The 13,241-nt window shown below is 44.2% G+C and overlaps 1 pseudogene; it reads left to right on the plus strand.

Moving 5' to 3' along the window:
• Positions 1–8,283: 8,283 nt before the first annotated feature.
• Positions 8,284–8,459, plus strand: LOC118992674 (uncharacterized; annotated as a pseudogene).
• Positions 8,460–13,241: the final 4,782 nt, after the last annotated feature.

Below are 13,241 nucleotides of genomic sequence, written 5' to 3' on the forward strand. Positions count from 1 at the left end.
AAGACCTGTAAGGCAAGGCAGTCTGGCCAAAGAGACAATCTGTGAGCCCATGAGTGAGAGCCCTACTCATTCACATTGTTTGGCCACACGTGTGCAGTGATCTTGGGCAACCCTGATCGCCATCAGTGGTTCTGCCTGCAGGATGATAGGTTCAGAGGCAGCCATCCATGAAACAAATACTTGACTAGCAAATTACAAATATGCTATACTTTGTTAAAAAGTAAAACAAAAACACAATCTTTAGACATGCAAAATATTTTCCACTGATTAAAAACGACTACCACTTTCAAATCACTATGTTCCCAGCATACTATATGTTTTATCTCACTCAATCCATGCACAAAATAGTTAAAGGTGGTGCTGTTATATTTTATAGATGGGGAGACCAAGGCTCGGATAAGTTCAGAAAACTTCTCTGATTACACATGGGAGGGGAGGTTGGAGGTGGAAGGAGTTATGGGGGGATAAATAGTTATGGGAAAATAAAATAAAATATAGAAAAAAAAAGAAACCTTAGTTAAGATTGCAGAGTAAGTAGCAGAGGCGGAGTTTTAACTCAGGTGGATTTCCAACAGCTCAGTTCCAAGTCATTTCTTCCAGGAAGCTTTGTGTGAGTTCCCTGTCCACTGTGCCCCCCATCAGCCTTTGAACCCACTTACATTACACACAAAAAGTATTATGTAGTAATTATTTAGGATTTTGTGAAGTCCTCTCTGAGGGTATTCTTAGAACTGTGCCTGGCACATTCTGGGTCCTCCAACATGTAGAGAATAAATAAATACCCATTAAGGTCATTCACTGTAGGAATGGGCTAATTTTAGAGGAAATTATGGTAATTATGCTAATGAATCGACCAGAGGCTACTTACTCTTTTGTCTCTGACCCCAAAAGAGAATATTCCTCTTAGAGGCAGGTACCCAGCCTATAGTTGCTACAGGGGTTTGGAGACCTCCTAGAAGCCAGAAGAACCCTCAACCCTACCCCTCACCCTCAGGCAGCCCCAGATATCCTGGGCTGAGCATAGAGCCTGGGATCCTAAGCCCAAGTCCTCTGGCATGTGTAGAAACATGTTTCTTCAAGGGGCCAGACCCAGGGATGATTTAGCATGACTCAGCAAGAGCCCAGGGAAAGTGAGAGCTGCTGTGGTGTCTTCTCTTCCTGTGGAAACATCAGTGATCTCAGGCCTGGGCTCTCCCAGGGGCTCTGAGCTGCCAGCCTGACCTTCCCGCTCTGTTCATTTGGCTCCACAGCTGCTCCTTCTCCTCCCTCAGGGCCAGGATGGCCCCTCAGGGGATTCAGACTCATCTTTGAATCATACCAGGAGGTGGAGAGGGGGGAAATGAGAGGTGAGGACAGATGTTCCTTTCCTTGCCTAAGTGGATAATAGTCCCTGTTGTCATAATAACCAGCAGTCTCTGGGCATGTCCAGAATGCCAGCCACTGTGTGAGGGGCTAGAATGCACAGTGCATGTTAACTCATCCCGTTATTGAATGCTTATTCTGTGCCAGCCACTATTCCAGGAGCTTTTACAAGTATCGAATCATCCAATCCTCATTAGAACCCAGTGAGGTAGGTAGGTCATATTATTATTATCATCATTTTGCAGGTAAGAAGCTGAGGCAGGGAGAGAATAACTTACTCAAGGCCACAGATGCGGAATGTGGCAGAGAGGGGTTTGAACTCAGTCATCCTGGGTTCAGAGCCTATTCATTTAACTACTTAAATATGAAGTTACCCTTTGCAAAAGCCCCTGCAGTGGTCACCATTCTTTCCATTTTGCAGATGACAAGCTGAGGTTCCAAGGATGTTAAATGACTGGGGTAGCTGCAGGAGCAAATAGCTGGGGTAGGAAGAATGTGACTTTGTTGTGGATGCAGAGCCTGAGTTCATTCCCCAGCATCACACTAAGCTGAAGCCCAAATTGGGTCTCTAACAGGAAATGTTTACAAATCACCAGGAGGGCAGCATGGTCAGAGACAGTTCTCCAGAAGATTTTAAGGCTGCTGATTTTGTCCTTGCGGGGTGATACCCTATTCTCAGAATGGCTGTGGCCACCACCCACGGGCAGACCAAATGCCTCTCCATGGCTCTCACAAACATGAGGCAATCCAGCCTGTCTGCCAGTCTGCCCAGTGGGGCTCTCTGAAACCCAATTCAGCACCCAGGAAAGAGCTCAAGGGTAGGGGACAGGACTGTCTGTGCTCCACCTCCTGGCCCTAAGCTCCAATTAGAAGCCAGAATATCTGACGAAATGCTCCACATGTACTACCTTCCTCCTCGTTTCCATGCTGCTCTTGTTTATTAAGAACAAAAATAAATGGCTGCCTCTTAAGGAGCATCAGGTGTCCTAGTCCAAGTGCACAGTGATTTTCAAGACTGAAATTTGCAATTACTTTATGGGTTTGGCCAGAGCCTGGGCCATGGGAGAAGGCTGGTGACCAGGATGAAAAGGTGCCTCTCACTTACTTTTTGCCTCTGGGAGGACCACTTCTCCTTGATTCCCATCCAAGCATGTTGTTCGAGTTTCCTTGGCCAGAAACATCCACTGGGGCCCGATCTGCATGGTGTCCATAGTAAACTTTACAGAGGAGTGCGGATGGAAAGCATTTGGGGAGGTGTTAGTCTCAGTTGTGGAGACAGGTGGGTGCAGCCAGAAATTCCGCCCTCAGCAGCCAGACTTCAGAGAGAGGCCCTCACCTCCTTCCACAAGGTGTTTCCAATAAATGGGGTTCGTTTGCTTCATTAGAAATAAAACAAGTATAGATTGATGATGGCATGGTGTTTCTTTGGGAAAAAAGGAAACCAGTTTTCAAATGTCCTTGGTGAGCATATCTGATGTACCCCTGAGTGTGGCTGGTGTGGGAAGAGAAGTATACTCATGGGGAAAGCCAGAGAGCACCCCCATCATTTCACCACCAAACCCCAATCCCAAAGGTAGAGGGGTGGACAATGCCTGCTTAGCTGCATCATTAATCGCCAGGGCCCGAGGAGACAGTGAATCCAGCTTCCCTATTTGGCAGGTGAGGCCCAGAGCCCAGGAGGCAAAAGAACTTGACCAGGGGGAAGAGCTGCAACTAGAACCTGCAATGCCTTATCCCAGTGCAGCCTGCTTTCTGGCATATTCCATTCTACATAAGCATCTCAACAATTGAACGGGCATCTCCAGTCACATGCCACTTAACAGGGACACCTTTAAGAAATGCCTTTTTAGGCAATTTTGTAGACAGGCGAACATTCCTAAAGTACAGTTACACAAACCTAGACGGTCTAGCCTACTACATGCCTAGGCGGTATGATGTAGCCTGTTGCTCCTAGATTACAAGCCTGTCTAGCATCTTATTGTGCAAAACAACACAAGATTAAATCAAGCACAAGAAGAAACGATGCAATCGAGAGTCATGGTAATCTTGAGATGCATGAGGCTGTTGTCAGTGTAGTCAGCACACTGTTTACAGAAGACCATTTTTATATATAGAAAGGGTACAGTCTAAAATAATGATAAAAAGTGTGGTGTAGTAATGACACCAACCAGTGACATAATCATTTACCATCATCATCAGGTACTGTGCTCTGTACTTAACTTACGTGCTATGCTTCTATACAACCGACGGCGCAGTAGGTGGGTTTACATCAGCATCACCACAAACACAAGTAATTAACACCTGACCTATGACATTACATCAGCTACACCTGCACCAAGTGATAGGAAGTTTTCAGCTCCATTACAGTTTTACGGGACTGCTGTCGTATATGCCAGCCCTCACTGACCAAACATTGTTCTGCAGTGCATGACTGGACTCGTGAGGCTGATGCTTTAAGGCACAGGTGACAAACCCAAGGCCCACAGGCCGAATCCGGCCCTCCACCTTGTTTTATCTGGCCTGGCACCTTGTTTCTCCCCAGCTGCAGAGCCAAGCTCTCACTTAACCGTTAAGAAGTAGTTACATTTATACAGGCCTAAAATTCCATTTGGCCCTTTGAAGGCAACTGCCAGGCTGATGTGGCCCCTGGTGAAAATGAGTCTGACACCCCTGCTTCAAGCCATCAGTTCTCAACTGGGATTCATGTGATAAATGCTTGGAAAGCTCTGAAAGGCATCAGTAATACCGAAAACTTGTCCCTGAGATTCCTATTTAATGGGCCTGGCATGAGGCCCAGCATGGGTATTTTTAAAAGCTTTCCAGGTGCTATTCATAGGGTTGAGAGCCTCCAGGATTCAGAGTCAGTACTTTAAGGAATATAAAGATAAAAACAATGCGTTTGCTTTCTTCCATAGTTCACAGGGAGACAAACGTGTAAATAACTCGCAAGCTCCAGTGCTAGCTAGATACTATAGAAGGTCCAAGAAGAATGTAAGTGTGATCCTGACTTAGCTATCCTGTCCTCACCCAGAGGATGAATTTGGCGCAATAAACTACTGTTTATTCCACCTAAGCAAAGTTTGCTGGCCTTTGCAGGCCTATCTCAAATCACCCCTCTTATATAAAGTGTTTTTAACAAGACCCCAAACACAGTTGGCATATCTTTTCTCTGAACTCCTACACTACCCACAGGCTGTAAACAAACAACTGAAGACTAAATTTTGTGTGATTTCTTTTGTTATGCTATCATAAAATGAAAGCTTCCATTTACTCAGGGCACGTTAAGTGCCAGGCGCTCTGCTTTGTGTCTCCCTTACTCTGTCACCAACACTCAAAGGAGCTCCGTCGGGCTGGCATCAGTATAACAATTGTACAGGTTAAGGAACTGAGATTCTTAGGTGTCAGGTACCTTGCCCCAACCAGACAGCTAGTAAGGACACATGAATCCAGGTCTGCATGCCTCCCAGTTTCTTTTAAGTGTATCATTGTATATCAAATATAAACACTCTTTATTAAACCTGTAATAAAGGTTATAATAAACCTTATATATTGTTTTGTACCCCATAAACTTCTTTGATATTCATTCTTTTATTTAATTCTGACTACACCACTGCTATCAGCCCTATTTGGCAAGCAAGGGAATGAAGTCCAGAAAAATTAGGTAAAATGCTCAAGTTCTATATCCTGGCCGTAAACTTAGGTGTTTTTATTCCAAGTGCAGGACTATTTCCACTGCTCTCCTATGCCACGTGCCAAAATTGTTCCTTGTTGACCTGGGGTCCCCTGCGGGTCTACACTGTGCCTTATGCTCTTCCTGTATTCCCCAGATCCCAGGTATGGAGGCTGTTGCTTTATTAACCGATGTGCTGAGAAGTAGTAAGAATGTCCTTGGGAGGCACCCTTGCCCGAAGGACCAGATGAACACAACCCTGGCAATTCTTCCAGGCTGGAAAGGACTGCTGAGGGGAAATGACAGTGGCCCTTTTAATGCCATATACTAATTTACATTTTTTAAAGAGAGGGATAAGAAGTCTCACTATTTTTGAAGGTATGACTCCCAATTACCTACATTAACTAGCAGAGGCAAACAGCAACGTGAATTAAGTGATCTACCCGTGATCCTGGATTGGACCAGTGGAAGAGAGAAAGACAATTTCCATCGCCTCACCCCAAAGTCTCTGATTTGAATCCCAGTCATCTGCTTATGACGTAGCAACATCTTTTTATTTATTTAGTCATATGTACCTCATTTCCCAAAGGGCTCAAGTGGTTTGCAACAGATGAATAAATACAATGAATAAAGATAATGTATAAACAAGTAAAGACAACCAAGGCTGAGGGAAATGTAAGTATAAAAGGTCAATTATAAAAAAAATACTTTATTACTCACAGAGGAAATATTGCCTAAAGCCCAAAAAATTGCAGCACATTTAAAATAGATCCTTCCAGTGTGGGGTTCAATTGATGAGGTAGTTTTAAGAGCATAGTAACTCCTGTGTGGTTTTACTTCATGCCAGATATTGACCCAGAAGAATGATTAAAGCAATAAAACTATAGAATTTCTCCCCAGGATGTGGTCAACACACTGTATTCTTGCATTCGTGGTTAAATGATAGATACCTTTCAAGTCTAAGGTTGCCAAAAAGACCACGTCAATGTTTTGTGCAAAACAGAATTTTTATTTCAACAAGTGTGATTCATGTCCATTCATTCATTTAACAAACATCGTAACTACAAATTATCTTCCAGGAACTGTGCAATTAACTGGAAATTCAAAGGCAAGTAAGACATGGACCCTTTCCTACAGAAAATCTCTTTCCAGGGGAGCAGACAGACTTAGTAACATAGAATCTGCACAGCTGCAAGAAGTGTAGAGGTATGTTGCCTAAGGGTTGAAGAAGCAGAGAAGCTGGTAGGTGGAGCTTATATTCCACCAACGCACATCCAGTTATCAGGACACTGAGGTTCTGAGTTCAGGGAGCCATCCTCACTCAAGTGGGCCAGGGGAAATCTTGGAATAAATAACTCACCTTTGTGACTTGTTCAACATGTCCACATTTGTTTGTTTGTTTAACTGGGTGGAGAAATAAGACAGGCAAAGGCAGCAGTGCCGGCTGGAAAACGATGTCCAGAAGGAGTAGAAAGGAGGAACGTATGGAAATACTGTAGAAAATATTTTGCCATACCCAGGTTAGTGAGGCTGATTTCTTAGTGTGGCAGAGGCTTTGTTTTTGGAAATCCTCCACTTTTTATAATAGTTTATCTTTATTGTATTTTTCATTACCATTTATCCCCCCCTTTACCCTTTTCCACTTCCACTCACCCTCCTCTCCCACCCCCAACAAGGCAATCCTCCATTTGATAACCGTATCTTCAGAGAAAATCAATTTTCTAGCAGGCTATGCTTCCATTCAAACCACCTGTGATCACATTGAAAACAAAAATCTAGCAATCTGTGAGAGATGAAAAGGGCATCTCTGTGTGTCTGCTGGTGATCAGCACCACAAACTGGAAGCCAGTAACAAAAGTGACCAAATATTTTAAGCCTTCAGAGCTCTGGTGCTGACTGAAAAATTGGGAGCCAAAATTGGCAGACTTGGCTGAAAAACACTTCCATGGCCATAAGCAGTTTAGGTGCACCTTACAAGGCAATATGGGAAAAACAACCTGTATTTAAAATTCGCTGAGACTGATTCCAGTATGTGGGTCTGGAGAACCCCCCTAGCAGGGCTTTGTGGAAAATCAACACATTCCTGGTGTTAGCCCAAGGCACCTGCTGAGTTTCTACTGTAGAAACCAAAGTCAATAAGGCAACTTTTAGAGAAAAGAACCTTCTATTTTCTCCTTATATTAACTCATAGGTTGGAAGTTTGAGAGGAAAAAAAAGAAGCTAAGAACTAATGAATATTGGGTCATTCAGGGAATCAGATAAAATAAAGAACCTTAATGAGAAGTGTGCATATTTGTGACTGGAAACTAAGCCGTCAGAACTAGAAAGACTGAATCACGAACTAATTGTCAGAGGCATGGCACTGAGTTAAAAACACAGGCCACAGGAGCACTAGAACCCTGAGGTTTGAATCCCAGCTTATATATATATAAAAGAACGAACACACATGTATATATATATACATGTGTGCGTGTGTGTGTGTGTGTGTGTGTGTGTGTGTTTTCTTGGCAAGATACTCCTAAGTTTCAGTTACCTCTCTTACTTGAAAAGGGAGAAAATAATCATGCCTACTGTCTACTTTACTGGGTTATCATGAGGCTTGAATGAGATAATGCTTATGAGACTTAGCACAATAGCCAGCACTTAATAAAGGCTGTAAAAAAGGTTAGTTTTTGTATTATAATCATTCTCTCACGTAACCCTCACAACCCTGCAAGGAATTTTCAATGACCCCCATTTTCCCAGTAAGGAAATGGGTGTGGAGAAGGTCAGTGTCTCTGCTACACAGCCCCATGGGCGATGGGCTTTCTAAGTGACAGCACGCCCTGCCCTCTCTCCGCTTCTCAGGAAGCCGGACGACTCACAGTGTAGCTGATCTGTCACTTGTGTCCGACAGCTCAGTCTGCTCCATGGCTTTCTCCCCAGCTCTACTCCCTTTTGAATTCCCCATGACCCCCCTTTGGCCACAGGAACATGTATTTGTTTTGCTGTTGGACTTTGTTCTTCAACTTTCTTTATGCCAGGGACACATGGGACTACCCCACACCATGCAGTAATGTTGGGGAAACCTCTGTGACTGGACATCAGCTTGCCATCACCTTTTTCTCAGTTTCTATTCTAAATGTTTTCAGCTTCAAGGTACTTCCTCCTAGATCAGGACAAGGTTCCCAAGGAAGGTGGAAGTACTTGAGAGTTCATGGACAACTCCAGCCCCCACTGTCAGACTACAGGCTGCTTTAAAGACTGCAGTCATCGCTTCTCGGCCTTTTGGCTAAGATCAAGTGTAGTATCTGTTCTTATCAGTTTAAAGACTGCAGTCAGTCCGTGGAAGCTGCGTAGTGACTTTGAAGTGAAAAGGGCAGAGGGCCGAGCTCCTATTTCTGATATCTGAGGTACTGTCAATGAAGAAGAAAATGATTCAGCCTCTTATCCCAGGGCAGAAGCAGGCCACGAGTGGTGACTGTGAGGAAACAGATTTCAGGTCCGCGGAGAGAGGTGCTTCTTCACCACCGGGATGTCCCATTAGGGGGTCGGCTGCCAGCAGCTCAGGGGTGTTGCAAAATTGGGGACATTAGAGCAGAGGTTGAACGCCACCTGTAGGCTTATTCTGAAGGGGATTCCTACATGAAATAGAAAGTACACAGCCCCCTATCAGAACACAGGAGCGTCACCTGGAACGCTCTCACAGGAGTGAGCAGATAACTGAGAGGACAGTGAAACAGACTTAGAAGTGGCCTGGATAGGGAAGGGAGTGGCGAGAAGAGTACAGACGGGCTGAGGGGGATGCCCACCTCACCACCCTGTCTCAATCATCACTGATACTCAGAGAACATAGTTCCTCTCTGGAGCTACCCGGGGCACCCAGGATACAAAGAAGGCACTGTACTCATCCTCTTCCCTTCTTTTCCACCAGCCCTCCCTTCTGGTAGTAAGTTGACTGGATGCCCCTGGGTGCTCTGTGATGCTATTTTACAGAAAGCCCCCGGCCACTCTTCAGAAAATTGGGCGAAAAGCCCAGGTCAAGTGGAAATTGCAGTTGATAAGAATGAGTATCCAATTGAGAATAGCCTTTGGGGTTTGATATTCTTGACTTCAGCCTAGTGGGAAGATGGATTAAAGAATACTACTGCTGTGGGAATGAAAGGAGGAAGAGTTTGGGGCAAAGGTAGGGAGATGGGGACAGTGTAACCCTGCAGGTAACATGGACTGGACACACATACCCCATTGGAACTCCTTAGAATGAGCTGGCAGTGATGAGTACTACACAGAATAGCCAGTCAAAGGATTTTTAAGAGGTATGAGTTTGCTCCACAGAACTGAGATACAAGAAAAGTCATATCCTGCCCTGGCTGGTATGGCTCAGTGGTTGAGTGCCAGCCTGTGAATCTAAGGGTTGTCGGTTCAGTTCCCAGTCAGGGCACATCCTGGGTTGCAGGCCAGGTCCCCAGTAGGGGATGCGTGAGAGACAACCACACATTGATGTTTCTCTCCCTCTCTTTCTCTCTCTCTTCCTCCCTCTCTAGAAATAAATAAATAATATTTTAAAAAAACAAAAGTCACATTCTTTTATCATTCTATATCCCACTAGGCTAGCTCTGAATATCCAGTCTCCCCACCCTATCCCCTTGACTGCTATAAGAATCACAGGTCTTACCTGATCCAAGGAACCAGGGGAGGACCTAGTCCTTAGTCCCTAAGAGGTGCCATTATTTCCAAGGCCCCCATATCGCCATTGTTGATGTCTGGCTCTCCATATCTGGACACAGCTGCCACCCTAACTTTCTTCTGGCTACAGACTAAGCTACAGGAACATGGATCACCTCACTGAAGGCTTTGGTGCTTGCTGATTATACCCTGGGCATCCAGATGTTATGATACCTTCCATCTCTTGGGGTTCTGGGAGGCAAGTGAGATTAGAATCTCTGCCTCTGAGTAGAAAGAATCACTCCTCCGAGTTCCAGGTTTGAGAAGCCCATCTTTCCAACATCTAGTCCCTGGGGCTTCTCCTCAACCCCCAGAGTCTAGCCTTCTCTCCAACAGCCCAACTCTTTCTAGCTTTTTTGAGCCCAAATTTTCAAAACAAAGGCCTGTTAAATCCCCTCTGGGGCAAGTGAAACACAGCTCTCTGGAGCACAAACCTGTGGTTGAGCCAGGCACTATGAAAAGTGTTTTGCAACAAGCATTGTATCATCTGATCCTGACAGGAGCCATCTGGGTAGGTAAGATTACTATTCCAGTGGGTTAGAGAATTTCCCAGAGGGGATGGAGCTGAACCCAGGCTACTGACCCCAGAGCCTGGACTCTTAATCACACCAGTGCTTTCCTCTGTAAAATTAACACATGAATCCGGCAGTAAGTAATTCTCTCTCTCTCTCTCTCTCTCTCTCTCTCTCTCTCTCTCTCTCTCTCTCTCTCTCTCGGTGAGAATACTGCAAGAGAACATAAAATACAAGTAAATTAATCAGATTAACTTGCCAGAATGACACCAGTTAAATCCCAGGGACTCCAAAGACCACACAGCACATACCCAAGAAGGAAGTGATGCTCTCTCAGAACCAGGCAAAGCCTGGGGGCGTGGGGAGCTGCCCTGGAGGTATTTACCCCTCTGGGCTGCCAGGGGTGCCCTCACTGCCCTTTGCATCATTAATCTGCTGTGAAGAGATCCCCTGAAATTCTCCCATTCAAGAACAACCTCTTGCTCCTGCCTCTTCAGGCTCTCCCTTTCCCTGGGCTGAAAAATAAAAATAACTTCTTATCCTCAAACAACTACTGAAAATATTATGCCCTTTAGGCACCTTTAAAAGGCAGTCCCATGCACTGTATATTTTTCACCACTCAATTCTCGACTTTCTGCAACCCAGTAATTACCATATTTCATATTTTATCATTTTTGAAATTAGGGATAAATCTTACATGCAATGACATCTTTATCATTCTCATTAACAATACTGTTTTGTTTTCAAGTAGTCTACAAATTAATGATGCACCTTTGAAATCATCGCATTTTCAATTCAATGATCTTTGGAATGCATCATACTCAGTAGAAAGATTCTAGACTAGAGCTTCTTCGAGGTCAGGAAAGGGATTCTGCTCCTTGCGTACCTTGTACCCTGCCCCCCCTGCAGTCAGTGCTTAGCCAAGTCCTGCTGCGTGCGCTAGCCATGCTGTGTGCGCTCTCACAGTTCACCTGAGACGATGAAACGTCTGCTAGACGGAAGCTACGTGTAAACCTCACACTGAGAACTTTGAGGAAGAAACAGAACCATAAAATGAAGTCCACTCAGTCAAGAAGATATTGCCAGAGACCTTTTCTGTCATCAAAAATTTAACTGAACTCCCAAACTCCTGAACCATAACTACTCATAAATTTTTTATTTGTAAAACTATCTGATCAACAATGTCAGTGAGTTTCACAGACAAGAAATTGTTCACAATGCCCACGGGGGCTTTGTCATCCATGTTGTGCAGTTGAAGACTGTTTCTGGTGTGCAAAACACGTCACCTTACAGCTTTAGGAAACAGACTATTCGTTAGTATAGCAAACCCATACTGAGAAAATGTTTTGACCCTCCTTAGAGTATCTATGAATTAGTTGGCTTAGAATTTTGTTTTTAGCTACTCAGGAGAAGTAGGTACCTTATAAAGAGGAGTAGGTACTGTTTTCACACGTGACTTAGAACGTGGTGGGAATGGGGCTGAATGAGAGCAGTAGGGAGCAGGGGGCAGCACCAGCCATTAGTGACTCATGTCCATTCTCACAGATCAGTGGCCCCGCCAAACTGATGGATAATGGTTTTAATATCTCCCCCAAACACCTAATCATGATCTCAAATTAATTCTTTTCCAATCATTACTTCATCAAAGTGACATCGTGTCGAGAAAGGAACAGGAATTTCATTTGAAACCTGTCCTGGGGACATCCTGGAGTCCCTGTGATTCCTGGCCAATCTCTGCATGTCAGCTGTGCTTCCATACTTGTACGTTGCTGCACGCTGAGGAGAGACCATCTGAAGGGGGACCAGAAGTAAAGTCATCAGTCATCAAAGAAATAACCTACTCACTGCTCACACACACCAACAAGAAGGCGGGGAGAACTAAACATATTTGTGACAAGGATGATCATTACCTCCAAATTCAGTTAAGCATCCTTTTTCCATGCATCCTGGCTCAATAAGATTTTTCTGTATGAGCCTAGGGCTGCAGTTTATTAAAAATCTAAAATTGCCCTTATAAACCTTACGGGAATCTGAACTGAGATGGCCAGAGATTTCTGGCCAACTCACCATTATTATTTTTTGAACTCTGGACATTTCCTAGGCTGCTCTGAGCTGATTTGTATTCTGCACCGGTTACAGGAATAAATCTGCCAGGAAGTTTTGAAATGTGAGGACAGATAGGCCCCTTTCTTGGTTAAGTCATAGCTCCAGACCTACAGATTTGCCCAGCCAGGCTCTCCAAATATTTTGCAATGAGCATTTTGAAACACATGGGTTATTTGGTTCTGGCTTCCAGGCAGTTCAGCAAAACGCTTAGGCTAGAGAATTGCAAAAGTTCATGATTTGTCACCAAGGAATGAAATGTGACGCAGTAAAGCAAACTGCGGACATTTAATACCAGATGTTGATGTAAGAATCGGAAAATTGTGGCCCCACGTCATTATCTGACTCCTGACCCGCAGAAGCCCATCGCAGTCCAGAAGTCATCTTAATTTCTGGCTTCTGTCACTGTTAAACTATGTCTAATATTTTAAAATTTAAAAATAATAATTCTGAGTGATTCATCTGAGATAATTAGGTCAGAGTAACTTTGAGGCTTTTTGCACACACACTAATAGAGTATGCAACACCTTACCACAAAAATCAGAAGTTGAGCTTTTCTGTTTTTCTGTATTTTCTAAAAATTTTAAAAAGTCATTTGAGATGTTTATTTCCATACCTATCTAACTTCATCAAATTCATAGAGAAAGAAGAGAGATCTTGCTTATTTCCATTGAGAGGGAAAGAGAGCTCCTGAAACACGTATTTCAAAACCCTTTGACATTCGTCTGTACTTCCCCGGATCTGTACACTTGAGAAATGGAAGGCTGTTTTAGAAGGAGATGGACTGTTGAGAAATCTCATGCCTGTGAGGACAGACAACATGGTGGGAAATAAGGAGTTGCAGGTAAGAAGCTCCAAATTAGGTGTCAGATCCGAGTGAGCCTTTTTAC

The sequence above is a fragment of the Sturnira hondurensis genome, unplaced genomic scaffold (genome assembly GCF_014824575.4).
Source record: "Sturnira hondurensis isolate 20B ecotype Veracruz unplaced genomic scaffold, ASM1482457v3 Scaffold0008196, whole genome shotgun sequence".
NCBI lineage: Eukaryota > Metazoa > Chordata > Mammalia > Chiroptera > Phyllostomidae > Sturnira > Sturnira hondurensis.